General features: G+C 31.7%; 1 protein-coding gene and 1 non-coding gene across 2 annotated transcripts in view; both read left to right on the forward strand.

Moving 5' to 3' along the window:
• The window catches only part of LOC125076849 (E3 ubiquitin-protein ligase MIB1-like), a 155,785-nt gene that overhangs the window by 13,833 nt on the left and 125,346 nt on the right, over window positions 1-16,606 (forward strand). The window lies entirely within an intron of this gene.
• Window positions 7,841-7,920, forward strand: Trnal-uag. The gene has a single exon. It is a non-coding gene; the product is annotated as a tRNA-Leu (tRNA).

The raw sequence follows: 16,606 nt of genomic DNA on the forward strand, positions 1-16,606 counted from the left end.
CGGTCGTCGTTCCCAAACAGCATCGTTTTTTGTGTATTTGAAGTTGATTATTTTAAAGTAAGAATACTTATATAAAATCATGTCTCTTGAACACTGCCATAGCGAAAATCACTTCGTGATATTTTATTGTTTCAAATAATTCTCCAGACGTATGCATATTAAAGTTTATGATAAATGTACTTGAAGAGTTTGCGTGATGTGAGTTGTTATCGAAGTTAAGTTAGGAGAATAATCTCGAAACTAAGATGTATTTTCGTATAACGCACGGTAGATTTACAAATATGAGTAAAGTAAATATTGAAGATAGTTTATCATTGTTATAACATAGGGGAACGACACAGTATGTCAGGAGTCAGCAAAGACGTTTGTTACGTAAATATCGGCTGGGCGTGTTGCGAATTGGGCAGAATACAGGATGAGGGGTGGCGTATGTCCTTTCTGCTGCATAAGTAGAAGTATTCAGTTTATGTTTAGGAGCTATGTGATCAGGAAACAGTTTTCCTTATTAATGAAAGATTTATGTTTCTCGCTTTGGAGTTATACATACATATTTAATCCTGAATTCATTTATTTTCTATTTAAATATAGAAAACAAGCAATAAGTCCATATAAAACATTTTAGGATATCCTTATTAATTTTAAAAGTTAAGAAGGTCGTATTTGTGTCTACACAAACAATAATTATAAGATTAAAATATATATAAAATATGTAAATATTCGATAGTCCGACACAACAAACTATCTGTACATGAACACTAGGAGATCACTAAAACTATAAATCTATTGCTTCAAGTGTATTATAAAACAGTGAGATAGGTTACCACGAGCGTAAATTCACAGCCTTTCCATTTCTGGTTATTTGCCGATTTATATTCTGCGCCCACTCGCCGCCTGAGAAATCTCATGTTGGAGGTGCTCTTTCAATTTGAATCGGAACACTCGGATCGGGGAATAATGTATTTCGATATCGACCCTCCGCTCAGAACGAATCCTCCTGTTTATCGCCGTTCTCATTTATTCGGGCGTCGTCGCGCCTTTATTTTTTGAACACAAACTCGGTGTTGTACTGTTTATCCGTCGCGTGGTACTATTAGCAGGGCCTTTGTTTTGAGACAATCGGATTCCGTCGCTCATAGATAATTGAATTGTCACATCAGCACACTACTGCGCGTCTTGTCCCCCTGCTTTGTATTTATGAGAGTTGTCTTCTGGAAAAAAAACTTGTCTGAAATTATACATTATAGGTAAAAGTTAAACAAAATATGTTCATCATTTTATAAAAAAGTATTAAATATATGTGTAGAATTTTATATAAGTATCAAACAAACCTAATGATCAACTAAAGAAATTTCAAGATATCGAAGTAAAACGTGTCTAAGAAGCTCCATTTTACAAGAACGGTACGTAGTCTAAGTTTCTTTTAGCGATCCTTTGAAAGCAACAAAACGTACGTTTCCTCGATAGCCACTTTTCTCCGACAATTTAAAATTGCTTTGAATTTTGTAGTGCACCATAAAAATAGAACATGATAGTTAAAAATTCCACTACAGAATAGTTCTTTTAAAACATTTTAATATGATTAAGATCTTTTGGATCACAGTTGTCGTAAAATGGATACATATTATAGGAAATTGGGGTTTGTTATAGCTTACTTAAGAAAAGTGTTGGCTGGTCGGTTAACCAAGGCCCAGTTTAAATGGCTCATCTGGTATTCTAGTCGCGAGCCGGACATCCTGCGGGCCCTTAACCCGCGTCTAGTTTCTACTATTCGAGGACTATTTACGTCATTTTGTTTGATAATCTGCTATTGTATCGCCGGGTTGCGCAGCATCCCTGTGCGAATTATGCGAGTTATCTATTGGGAACGTGCGCGGCGTACGGGTATGTAATGAATAAATAATTCGAGCTTGTTATACAGAATAATGATGGATTTGTTATCGACAAAATGTATGAATAGATATCGTAAATGTTTCTACACTGTAATCTTTGTTAATTTCCTTCAAGTTTAAAATGTTATAAATACGAATCGTTACATATTAACTTGTAGATAGCAACTATCTACCGGGGAGTTGGGTAATTCTAATTAAAAATGTAATAGCATTTTTCATGTAGTTTTCTTATATTGAAATTCTTCGAATGCCCATTGGATTCAGGGAAGCATTCCATTTTCGTTTACGTGCTTATTTGTATTCTTTTTCCGCGGTGCCTGGGAGAATCTATGTAGACATTCTCTTTCGATTTGAAATGAAATAGCCGAATTGAGGAGTAATTTATTTTTAGACTGCGACCATTTATTTGATTCAATTCTTTATTAGTTTATATTTTTGTATTTCAGTCTCTTTGGGCATTATTTCGCATACTATGTCTGTGAAAGAATAATTCTTATACATATATTACAATTTTGGGCTAAATTCCACAGCCTATTTTGTCTAGTAAATAAAAACGAGATTTCATTTGATAGTTAATATTAATCAAAAGACAAGTCTTGCATTAAGAAACGAAACGTAAATTACTTGTACTTTATAACGTACTTAGTTGGACAATTTTGTGTCCAATACCTTAACATTATTTTTTTTCGTAAGAGGCTTATAAAATATTTTTATAATCACTGTTCCTGATATTATTTATCACGTCTATCTAAAGCAACCTACTTGGTATATAAAAGCACATTTTTTAAAAATAAATATCAATGACTACCTGCTTTCTTTATCGACTCAAACGAAAGTGACATAGTTCATTAGCGAATTATATGACAGTCGGTGAGAAACGGATAAAATATATATTTAGTTTCCTAATTGTTAACCTAAATTTGCCCTAATAACTAATTGATTTGCTTGTATTCAGTATAGACAAATATTTCATACTTCCATTGGACGTTTCGTCACCTGTTTTATATTCCTTTTGACTCCTCCATTAGTATTAATGTCACGTTTGTAGACAGATATTTAGGGGTGCAGACTTTAATTATACATTATCGTATTACTCAATTATATAAAATTAGAAGAAAAGACAGTATTAAATGTGAATGCACATATACTTTGGTGTAATGTATGCCAAATTGAAAAGTTAATATAAATTGCTAAGTTGTTTCACTATAAAGTGATAAAGTACGTAGCAGTGTTTCCGCGAAACTCCTAAATAAAGAGAAAAGCCACAGTATTATTCATTTATACAATAAAATTACATGAACAGTTTTATTATGAGCGGTGTTACTATTTTGGTAAGAGTTTTCGCATGTTGGGAGATGAATTCAGAATTAAGGCGCAAATCCAAGTTTTAAGATTTTGTCTATTGTGAATTTACAGTATTATCATAAAACATAAATGTTTTAAAATATATATGGAACATTACATACTCTTCTATATTTAAATTTTTCTTCTGAAGTTTACATCTAACGTTGTGATTTCTTTGGTGGAATAAAGCTATTCAGAACCATCGAAATGTGGCAAACAAAAGCATTTTATTTTAATAAATCTTAACTGAATATGAAATGTTCAATCATATTTATTAAAAAAACTATATTTTTTTTGTCTGCACTCGAGTAATTCGGTTAGCGTGAGATAATAACGACATTGTAAATTTTAAAAGGATACTGTTACAAGATACTCGAAAGAATCAGTTATTCTCTTTGTGGTGAATGCCGGCAATACTCCAATACATATTTTTTTTAACCTGGGGGTCACGGGCCCCTAGGGGTTCGCAATGCCTTACTCAGGGTTCGCGGGTAAAAGAAAAGGCAAGGGCTTGTAGGTCCCAACTAAGATAAAAAAACAATACCAGTGAGAATTCTGTGCCAGTTTATTTTTTAACAATTTAGATGTCAGTTGGAAAGAACATATATAAATAGATTTTTTATTGCCACACACTAAACTAATAATGATAATTTAAACTTTTAAGTTCTATAAATCTTATCAATAACTTTCCTTCGGATAAGTCACAGCTGGGAGCCGCCACATTTTTTTTTAAATTCCTAACGCGTATTCAACGAGGTTCAACAACACTGCTCTAATAGATAGGCTTAATTGTAGTTATTAAAATCTTCATGATTTTTCATCGTCTTATCTTTTGTAGACAAGACGTAATAACTACTTCTATGTTAAAAAGAAGATAAAGAAATTCTTAAAATGTCATCGTAAAAAAGTTTTCAAATTCATAAACGAGTTTTTATTTAATCAGTGTACTGAAACGATCACATAGGTAATTGTATTACACGTAGCACCTAAAGTGTGCGCAAAATTACAGCTTAATAGTTTGGGTACCGTTTTAAAATTCAGTTGCAATTTTCGACCCATACATCCTATCATAATTAAATAAAAACTTGCCAAAATATCTTTAGAATTAACTTTAATTGTATTCCTAAAAAATAATTACAGTAGTAGTAAAGTGACGTTATATGATCTGTAGTAATAATTTTATTAAGCTTATTGTAAACGTCAATGCCAGATTAAGTAAAGAATAATGTTATATTGAATATTATAAAATTAAATTCAGTATCAGTCCAGTAGAATTCATTGCAGACATTATCATTACGAATATCGATCATACACGTCGTCCCGGCCAAAGCTGACTGCGACTGCGGACTGCTGACATTGCATTAAAAGGGAGGAGCGTGACCGTCTCCGCATTACATCGTTCCGTTTTAGATTTGTTCCTTGCCACGACTCAAGCGTCTTATTGAAATCTAATTTTCGTTAATCCCACGACCCGACCGAGTCCAACTGGAAATCCGCAGTTTAGCCATTAGTGTTTCTATTGTAGTTGCTTTGCTTAGTGCACAATACTTTCTTCAATTTGTTGTAAACTTCTTTAGTTCTTGTACTTTTTTGTTAAGCCAAATCGTCGTTGATACTGTAAAATAAAAATAAAATTATATCCTTAAAGAACGTCGAAGACATTTTGCGAAATCTATTATAAACTTAAGACAATTCGATTAGCAATAAAATAAAAAATAACAGTTGTATGCAGAATATAGTATTTTACCAATATAGGAGATTATTTTCGGTAAACAGTATTGATAACACAGAGGCGTCACTATTATACAGTGGAAGTCAAAGCTTCAGAGATTGAAAAGTGTTTCAGTACTTTTGTTTTCGCTATAGAAAGAAGTTTTAATTAAAAATTTATAATAACATACTTTTTAAGATTTTGATGAAATCTATTACAATATATATTAAATATGTCATACATTTTAAGTAGTGGAGAGAGATTTGCATTCGAGTTCTTTGGATCTGATTAATGTAAAATGTGACGTTACAAGAACAAAACTTAGTTGAATTCACATAAATCAAGATTCTGAATGAGTATGCAACATTTAATCTTGTATTTTGTAGGGCGGCAATATAAGTTAAATATTACGGAGATTACCGAGTTCAGTTTAATTTCCGAGCGATGGTGGCTTGTCGCTTAGGACACAAGCCTTAATTCACTGCGCCTTGCTACGGTCTTGTGGTGCGAGGCGCTACAGCCTGATTTATGCTATTTGCGCGTAAAGCGGAATTAATGGCTTTATTACACTTCTCTGTTTGGGGATCTCCGAGTGGTCGTGTATATCTTTCGTAACTCTAATACGTATGATGATTATAATAAATGATATGCCAAGCATTTAATGATGTAGAGAATGTTTTAAGACTAGTATTGTATGTCAGCATAATGTTCATTGCATTTGAACTTAAATACTTCTAAAGCTATATTAATCATGGATCAATTAATCGTAGCTATAGAAGTATTTCTAATATTAAAGTCGCCTTTGATATTATGTCGATGGAAAATATAAATCTTAGACGAGGATTTAATTCCGCACAGGCACCATTGAGTTTTCGTGTGTGTAATTTCTATTTGACGTGAGAAAACCTGCATGTGATGGATGAAACTCTGTCATGTGTAAGGTGTACAAATTACCAATGAAGTAGCTTGGAATATGTAACCAATCATCATCCGCTTCTTTATGTGGAATGGTTTTAAAGAAAAATATTTAAAAAAATTGAAGAAACCTTAGCGCATTCGATACCTATATTCCCAGATTTTCTATGAAAGATGATGGTAGGGCCTAGCCCTATGTGTGCAAATACTCTATAGTAATATTGAAAATTAGTGCATTAGTTGAGTGTGGTACATTTTTTTAATTAACAAATATAATTTTTAAGTCATTTAATTCAATAGCTTCTATTTCGCATTAGATCGTAAGAAATTGTGAATATTTTTATAATGTCGAAGTAAACATATGGTGACTTACTATATCATTTTTCTTAGTCTTATACAAACCATTAATCTTATATAAATGTATCTGGCCGTAAAAACGATGTCGTTAACTTTTTCTTATGGAGCCAAAGTTATATTCCGAGAAAGCAAATAAATGTAGAAGACAAGAAATATTACAAATGAAAAATGTTGCTACCTTACATCTATCAATTTTTATATTATTGTTTAAAAGTTTTCCTTCTTATCAATAGTTAAAAATTAGCCACTAATGGTTAAATCTTCAATAAGTTTTATTTTTGTAAATACAAACATCATAATTAAGTAGGGTTAAGAGAATGTCGTGAATAGTCATAAACACAGTAAAAGGCGGTTAGGTGTGGTTAACGCAAGGAAGTTTCATTATGGGGCATCATAATTCTTGTGTAAGTAATAACTTGTATGGCACACATTCCCCGGCCGGCGCGACGCGGCCCGCAGGTGAAAAATTTGAGCTCCGTTTCAGTGTGGCGCGGGCTGTTTTATCTCGGCTTAACGTTACGAGGATTTGTGGCTCACTAAGTAAGGTTTTATGTCTCTGGAACGCCTGCAAGTTTGCTCCCTAGATAAAAATGTATCTCGGATCTTGCACTTAAAACTTACGACTACTGTTCTGTTAAATAATTCAAAATTAAAATGTTAATTTTGCTATCTCATAGTATAACTTTATGCTTTACCTCGTTCATTGATGTCGTTGTTTTCCCTGTAAGTGTATTCAAATAGCAGCAATATACAAGAATAATAGTAACGTTGAATGTTATGTCGGCGAGCGTGCGCCGGCTACAACTGAACTAGATTTCCTGAATTCTTAACGGCACCGGAATCGGGAGTCGTAAATAACGCGCACTGCACGCCTGCTTCCTTACTTCTGCGTTGGAGAACTAACCTTCAATGTTTTCAGTTGCCATAAAATATGGAGAAAGTTGGCGGTTATTGTTCTAACTTTCATGTTTGTTTGTACCGGTGTTGTGTTGTAAACTACGCAGTAATAGAAAATTTGGTTAAAAAATTTAAATGAACGTTTCTCGTCGACCATACTGCACACGAGCATACCACATGATGCAATGAGAAAATGGAAACAAGGCATACCTACACAAAATGGGAGGTGTTGTATCAAGGAATGGAATTTGGTAAGCGCGCCACTCAGGGTTGTGTGTCGACGTCGGTTAGAGGGTTCGCAGGCGGCAAACCGTTCCTGGCTAACGTACGCACGGAATGTGGAGCTACAAGTATCTACATTCGCATCGCCTAAATAATTCATAGATAAACATTAACGCTCCCGGTAGATACTATTTATACCTATAAATATTATATTGATTTTAAAGTGCCCACTATAATGTTCAAAATTTTTAATCAAATTAAAGACAATCGATATTTTTAAGCATCTGTCTTAAACCGTATGTACATACGTTAAGTAGGCATTAAATAATATCAATTTGCTCATACATTAGTCGATAACAAATTCTGATTCAGAAAATAATCATAATAATATTGAAATATTGTTATAAATATTAAACATTAAATTTACTGAAAAAAAATAAATGTTTCAAACGACATGGACCCATGATAAACGAATGTTGATACATAATTCGATTGATAAGTCACAGGCAGCGTGGCCGAGTGGTCTAAGGCGCTGGTTTTAGGCACCAGTCCGAAAGGGCGTGGGTTCGAATCCCACCGCTGTCAGATTTTATTTGGTGTCATTTATTTTTAAACAAGTATTTTACAATCAATTGCTTATACTTTTATGATAAAAATTAATAATCAAGATTCAATCCTTGTAACTATTTTCTTTAATGAATAAAGTATATTAATTTATGAAAAATTATAATTAATTTTTAACCAAATTACTTTTGATATAAAACGCAAATATTCAGTCAGATTTAAAAATCTCGAGGCAACCGATCTCTACGACCATACTCAACCATCTATCACCCAGCGGGAATATATTGTGCCACACTAAGCAGATTTTTTTATGTGTTTTTCTATTATTTTTCGATAGCTCTTTAAATATCTCAGTTATCTCTACATGGTATTCCCGCCTTCAGTACGCTTAGATCTTGTAAACTACGCAACTTATTTTAATGCGGTCAAGTAGAGGAAAACGGAGAATTTCAAATTCCCTATCCGAATATAATCAAGAAAAACATCAAGAATTTTTATTTTTATGTTGTTTTTCAATCTAAAAGTTTAAATATATGTAACTTATTGAATCTTTTGAAAATATTTTTTGGATGTATACATTTATTGTATATAATATATACCACCTATATGAATATATTTAAAAATAATAAAATTATTGTTATTGTAATATATTTATTTGAAACTTTTCAATTTCACTATAATAATCTCAACTTAAATCTTAAAAGAATATTTTTTGGAGATCAAATAAAATATAACCATTATTATTATTATTTAAATAAAATTAATTAACAATTCAGCGGATCCAAGCTTAAAGTTCAAAATACATATAATCGAATATTTGGTCTGTATTGTGAAAATGTAATCCTTTTAATCCTTTTCTCTCAAGCTCATTAAAGCGTATTTTTTAAAATGAAATTGTATATTAATATTGAGTCAATACGGTACAATAATTTTATAGAAAAAAATTGTTAACGTTTTTTGTATCTAAGTATTTAATTTCTGTTACCTTATTATAATATTGTTAAATCAATAAATGAATGGTTTAAAACAAAATATATTTTCGTGTCTGTACGTTGGTTCGCTGCCATAGTTTAATACATTATACTCATTTCATTTTAGCGTTATTTTCGGGGATGATTTGAGCATGTAATACATTCATTTTGCAGAGAAATTAGTTGTTTTGTAATAGTGTCTTTAAGAGGTAGTTTCAGTGGTCTTAAACAGTTAACACTATAAGGAAAAAATAGCAAAAAAAGTAAGTAGACTTCGATTGATTAGAATTATTTTATTAATTGACTAGATGCAAAAATTTAGATTTCGTATACCTACATAATATTGGATTACTTCATATGTTACATACCTAACGTAAAAACATTTGATTCAAGCTTGAATTTCGTATAGAAGACATTGAAACGAAATAATCAGATTCATCAGCGCTTTGTCTTGATGCTGGCGTTGGCCCGTCCTCCGGTCGCAAAATGTCGGTCGATTGTTTACTTCGTTAGCGAAGTCTATCTCCCGCACAGCGCCTCAACGGCTTTTGATTGTTAGACTATGGGTAAATATTCCCTTCTTCAATAAATTTGTGCTATGAAAAATGTTGAAACGATTCATCTCTAAGAAACGGACTTTTATTTCTGTTCCACTGATACACATGTGTTAGAATATAAACGGGTAATATTCATAATAACACGTAGAATATTTAGTTCTATGGTTAACAAAAAAGTATTTTATTTTTTTTTAAATATTCTTCGTTTAATCATCAAAACAAACTTAATAAACTAAGATTTCTCGATTCGTATAATTTTAAATTATAGTAAATGAATAGTTTTTTAAAATGAGAGGAATAGTTCCCAACTGTCTTCTTTTCTAAACTTTAACATATTTAACATTCGAATGAAGCAAAGTCCGAAGCCAGCAGAAATCATATTACTGAAATGAGTTTGACTGTATGCGATGTCTACACTAAGCCACGCCCCCTTTATAAACATTGAAAAGATAAAAGCTTTAATTGAATAGAGGACATGCGAGTATGATAATAACGACCACTTTTCTCTCACTAAACTGATCCATCAAGATGTATGTACATACAGTTTCTGTTAGTTACAGTACTTAAGGCCACCTGCGTCCTATACAGCTCCGCGTAGCGTAAATTTATGTATGCTTTCAACGCTTTTACCGTGTGCCACCTGACCTAGGCGGACATTTCGCCGGACAAATGTGTCCCTGTCCCTATTTATATTGGATACTTATTCTAACTCCGAACTGACTCGTGTACTGGAGCAATCGTTACGTTATTCGGAAGACTTTATTTTCTTTGTTTGAAATTTATGTGTTCTAAACGTTTGCCTGGATTTAACAGGATCTATTGTTTCCCTTAACCTTTTTTGCTTTCTTCCTAAGATTTAAACGAACAAGCATTTCTGCTTAAGTATTTATTTCGTGACGTTGAAGGATAATATTATTTTATACTGTAAGTAAAAAAAAACTCTAGGTAAGTAATAAATAACATTTGCCTTCAAAAAAATGTTTTTATTTAATGTAAAACAAAATAAAAAAAATGCACATATATTTATAATAATTTTGCTTCATATGAAGTACAAATGAAAAAATCAAAAGAAGAAATGTAGATATTGCGTTGATTGTAAAAATCCTGGCAGGCAGAGAATGCGAATAAAAACTTTTTTAATATAAAATATTACACGTCTGTCCTCTGGATCAGAGGTTATTGAAGAAAGTGAAAGAGTATTAACCGAAAAGTCAATGGAAATTGTAAAAAATCACACATACAGACTGTTATGGGAATATTCAGATCACTAAATTGAATCAAATTATTCATAAAAAATGTGTAACATCGAAATTGATGATCGTTGAAAGTTTTCATAATTATATTTACAAAAAAGAGTAAAATCAAGAATAAATTGCAAATTGTTAATTCAATAATTATATTCGTATTTTATAATAATATATATATATAATATAACCGAAGTACGTGCTATATTACTATATAGGACACGCGTCATGCACACTCTAGGTATAGAGAGCAGCAGCGGAGAGGAGGTTTGAGAGCGTCATGCCGTTTGCCGTCACGGCATGTTGGTTCTACCGCCTAATGTCAGTTCGTTTGTTTAGACTGCCTTACAAAAAATAAACCTTGTCGTCTTGGTATGTATGTATATGTGCGTTATATTGTTGTTTCCGGATTTAATTCCTTTATATATATGTTGCAAACCATCATTTTTAATAATAAAATTTAAGACTTATGGTATGAAGTAAGATAAGAGCCGAGATGGCCCAGTGGTTAGAACGCGTGCATCTTAACCGATGATTTCGGGTTCAAACCCAGGTAGGCTTTCACCACTGAATTTTCATGTGCTTAATTTGTGTTCATAATTCATCTCGTGCTCGGCGGTGAAGGAAAACATCGTGAGGAAACCTGCATGTGTCTAATTTCAATGAAATTCTATCACATGTGTATTCCGCCAACCCGCATTGGAGCAGCGTGGTGGAATATGCTCCAAACCTTCTCCTCAAAGGGAGAGGAGGCCTTTATCCCAGCAGTGGGAGCAATGGGAAAATTTACAGGCTGCTAATGCTAAAAAAATGCTAATGGTATGAAGTAATAAAAGATCAGAAACATTTTATCCACAAATATTTGTACATGTTCTCTATGATTTTACGCTTGGAATGCGTCTCTTTTATTGTTATAATGAAAATCGTAATTTTTATAATGTTTGTATAATAGTAACGCGTGATAATGGTAACGAAAAATGACTGTTTTTGGTACAACTCGAATTATAATAGTAACGCCTGGTAATGGTAACGAAAAATGACTTTTTTGGTACAACTCGAACGCAGAGGAGAGTTAGGTAGCCAGGTCTTACAGCGTAAGTTTTTTTTCGATGTTATCTAGCATTTTCAACTCAGCCTAATCACATAAATTAAAAAGCACGTGGATGTTCTTGTTTTCTTACAACAATTTGTAATTTACAACTAAACAAGTGAAAATCAATATTGTTGAAACTACGAAATGAGGTTACTTATTTGATAATATTATACACTAAAACCCTCTCCGAATCGCGCTGCATCATCTGGTAGAAATTTAACTTAACTTAACCTTTCACACTAACATTTAATGATGAACTATATTCGATACGTACCTACTTAACGATATGATTTAATTCATGCAACGCAATTAAATATATGTATATTATACTTTCAATATTTTAATAAAAGATATGCAAATTTATAAATAATATTAAATTTAAATCTCATATGGTCTCGTTAATCTCGGAATGGAAATGTTACCACTTCAAGGTGTAGGGTTCGCGCTGACCTAAGCCTAACTGGGTTGAAAGTTATAACGTGCTGCTCCAGATATTTAAAATTAAATTTTGTTAACATATTTCTACAGTCTATTGATCTAGATTAAATTTTATGCAAAAAATTAAGTTTAATGATTAGAGTATGAATTATTATATTATAAAATAAAAATGAAGGCGCAATTAAGACGCACGCAATTCAGTGCACGATAAATGTGAAATCTTATTTCGGTGGAATAGTTTAATTTTAAACGTGACTTATAAAAATTCATCAGTCAATTTTCTCAATTATATTTATTTTATTATAATTGTGCTTTTGTGCATAGAGGAACTATCTAATAAAATTACTAATAAACTAGAAGAGTATCATTTTATAAACCATAATGGGATTATAAGAGTAGTTTCTCTATTATATAAGTACCTATTGAATATTTATTTTTTACGAAATTGTAAATGTTTTATTAAATATGTAATATAAGGTTAAATTATATAGTGTTCATATGTATTGCCTAAAGTTTCATGTGGTCTAGGCGAAGAGAAAATTACCATGTTCTTTTTACCGTGGTAAATGCTGGCAAAACTAATAGATACACTAAAACTTTGTCATAAATGAAGACTTTGGATATTCCTGATCATATCGAATATTTTTAAGTTATTAAACAACATTAATAAAATTTGTAAGTTATATTTTATGCAGTTAGTACACTGCGTCGGCTTCATATAAATATGATAAAGACGATTAAAAGATTTTGAATTAAATTGCAACCGTACGTTCGCTTTATTTGGAATATTTGATCAAATAAAAGTACCCTGAATATTTGTACCAGTAGTTTCAGTTTTAGAAAATAACCGAGAATGGACGTTACAATGCCGGCGATAAGAGTCGAACACGCTATAGATTAACTAATCTATCTTGGATTTTTTATGTATACCTAAAAAAACATCTAAAATGCGAAATCGAAAAATATTGCTAGTGTTATTATATTTAGATATGTGTTCACATTCGATTACAAAATAGCATATAACATCATATACTCGAAGATTATGTACTTTATGGAATGTTAATAGTGTTAATAATTTATTGTTAAATAGTAAAAAGATTTGACTAAGCCCTTGTTGGATAAAGGTTTTGACTTTGACTGTTGTGGAAACTCTCCGAGTCTTATATAGTTTAATTTTGCAACTACAAATTCGACCATTTCTTCAAGTCCCTATAAATAAAACTCAGCCTAATAAAAAAAAATTACAAGCGATAGAAAAGAGAAATCTTTTGGGAGAAAATGTTTAAGAGATACTTATTTGGGTTGGAATCCATTTCTGTACCAAATTTATGCATGCCCCTAAAATTTTCTGAAAAGTTTTTTCAAGCCAACATAAGTGTTCAAGAAAATATAGCAGGAAGGAAATTATTGTAGTGCAAGCGGAGGCGGTGCGTGAAACAAGTGCCGCTGCGAAAGCGATTGTGGGGCTATCAAGCTCAGAGAGATTTACTACCCCGAGATACGTTTTTCTTTACAGTCTAACCTCTACCCCGTCCGAGGCTCACTACAATTTTATTGCTTCGTTTTTTTTTTTTGTTAAAAAAATGTTTCTCTTTTGTTTTAAACTCATAGCCGTAAAAGCCTTTGTTGATGTAACAAATTTTCCATCTAAACGTTTAAAACGATTGTTATTAAGATACAAAATGATATGTTTTAACTTAAAACATTTGTGTGGTTAATTAAAAGATTAAATTGAATTTAACAGCGGACCATATAATGAGTTTATTTTAATTATTTCGTGAGCACTAATATAAAGGCGGGCTGCATGAAATTAAATATCTGAAATATGGATCACACTGAGCTCATTGTGCATGAAAATACGTATTACGTTTAAAATATCTCCATGAAGTTGTAATTTCACAGAGAAAGAAAACGTTTGCGAGGCTGGACATCCCCTTTATCTCAGAGCCGCAAATACCCAACTCATCGGCAAACATTTATTATAGCCATGAGTTTGAGCGCGGAACTTGATAAGTTTACAGAGCGAGAAGTTATAAGTATTCCCAGTGAGCGTGGTCGGCTCGGGTGGCGTCAGCCGGGCTCCGCCACGGCTCGAGAAACATCGTCCGAGACGCCACAAAAACTTCGCCCCCACTTTATTATTACTACGATGCTAATTAAAATAGCTCAGAATAGATTAGGGTGCAGCTTCTGGCAGCGGGCGCTTAATGCTTTGGTTTTACGACGTCACGCTTTATGCCCTCTCATTAGCACTTCTCCCAAACGAACGATTTTTTACGATACACGTTTGTATTCCATGTATCTTGTGTTATATGATCGAATTTCTATTCGATGTTCAAGGCTCCTGTGTTGAGAAGCAATAAAATATATAAGTATAGGTAAACTTTATTATGGCTCAAACACAATATGTAAATTCTAGCGACTTTAGGCTCATTAATATTAATACTATCTTTAATTAAAAAAGTCTCAAGCATATTCTGAGATATATACCTGTTATTAAACCACACCATTTTCGTCTACACAGTCCAGACTATCATTACACGATAAAATTATGGTATAAATTAATGCAACCCAGAAGAATGAAATTATTGTTCCCGTAATTGTATTGGTCAAAGCCGAGCACAGTATCGTTAATATATACAATATAATAATTGAGTTTCAAAGGTGAAAATGGTTCGAGCCGCTCGTTAACCACGTGAGAATTACCTATTGTTAATGTTTTAATTTGAATCCTCCCCTTCCGTTTACCGTGTACCCGACATACCGAACCATTGTAGTCTATTTTCTATATTAAAGTTTGGAATTAAATTTACGTGTGAATTATTTATATTTATCTACTAATATATTTGACACTGGTGTTTGATATATATTATTTATGAGTCGGGATCTCTTTATTTTTTCTAAAATAACATTATATGTAATATAATTTGGTCATGAGTCCTATCCACTATCGTTGTCGTAATGTAAGGTAATATAAATATCTCTATATATAATATTATATAAAAAAAGTTATATGTTTACCTTATACATATATATTTTTTTCTACGCTTTGCAGAGAACAAAGCCACTTAATTTTTTTTGTAAAGAGTTGAGTTAATGTTTTTTTTTAAATATAACTTTAATAACACTATAAATGTTATATATATTTAATAAATGTAAGATTTGTACGCTATTAACCTATTTATATATTTGGCTTGATGTATTTCTACGGCCTCTACGTATAAAGTGACGTATACAAAAACATGGTCTCGACGAAAGCGAGTTAGTTTGAAAGATGTAAATAAACGTAAATAAAACGTCTGTTTAACTTTTTATTTATATATTTTTTTGTAATTTAATATTAAATAACAAAGGCTTCTAATTTCATTATGGTTTTTTTATTGCTATTATTTTCACAGATAATGCGATAGATGACTGTTTCTACGTTGAATTTAGCGAATTTATTTAAGAGTTAACTCGTCTGTGTAAACGTGATATAGGATGAATCGATGACCGGCTTATAGCGACTATAGTATTTTTTTAATGCAATAAGTCACGTCATGTATATAAATCCTGTATTAAGGAATCATATTTCCAAAATTATATGTTTTAAAATTCAATTAATATATTAATTAAGAAAAAAAAGTGTCTTTGCTTATTTTGACATGTCGCATTATCCGTCGATTTCCGAACAATAAAAACTTTACTAACAGTAAATAAAATAAATATAACATAAATTATTTTCGAGTATACGATACCCTGCACAGAAATGTTTCATAGGTTTGCAAACATTATTTAATATAAAACGTTGGAGAGAATGAAGTATACAATAGAAACAAATACAAGTAAAATACGTGTGTAGCGTGTAGAAAATAAAATGCTAATTTGGTCTTGGAACGTTGCATAAGAATTTTGAAAATGCCAAATTTTCTAGTACCAGCTCAGAATATATTAATTTAAATAGCACCTATTCACGTAGAAGTGTATGAAGAGTTTGGTATTGCAATGTCACGGAAATGAAAATTAAAATTTAAAAAAAATCTAAAGATTGTTGATTATTATCTTTACATTTAACACTTCCTTTCCTTTTTCTTGTTTGTCACTTAACAAGATGTACATACATAGATCTATGGCATGGATATTCGTTTGCACGTCAGGTGCTTGCATTGCACTCAGCACGACGTTCCTTCCTGAAAGCAAGCTTCTTTGCAAAGAAAACCGTTTCTCAATCGTATAAACAATTTATATGAATGTTTATTTATAATAACCGAGAGGAGTGTATCCTATATCTGACCACACAATTTTAATTTAATTAAGTTAATCGAATTTATGAATCCCGAAGATTACCATGAAACGGTTAAACGTATAATCAATAATAATTAAAAATTAAAATACTTTCACACAATGATAACTGGGAAACGATAT

Source organism: Vanessa atalanta, chromosome 3, assembly GCF_905147765.1.
Source record: "Vanessa atalanta chromosome 3, ilVanAtal1.2, whole genome shotgun sequence".
In the NCBI taxonomy this organism is placed as follows: domain Eukaryota; kingdom Metazoa; phylum Arthropoda; class Insecta; order Lepidoptera; family Nymphalidae; genus Vanessa; species Vanessa atalanta.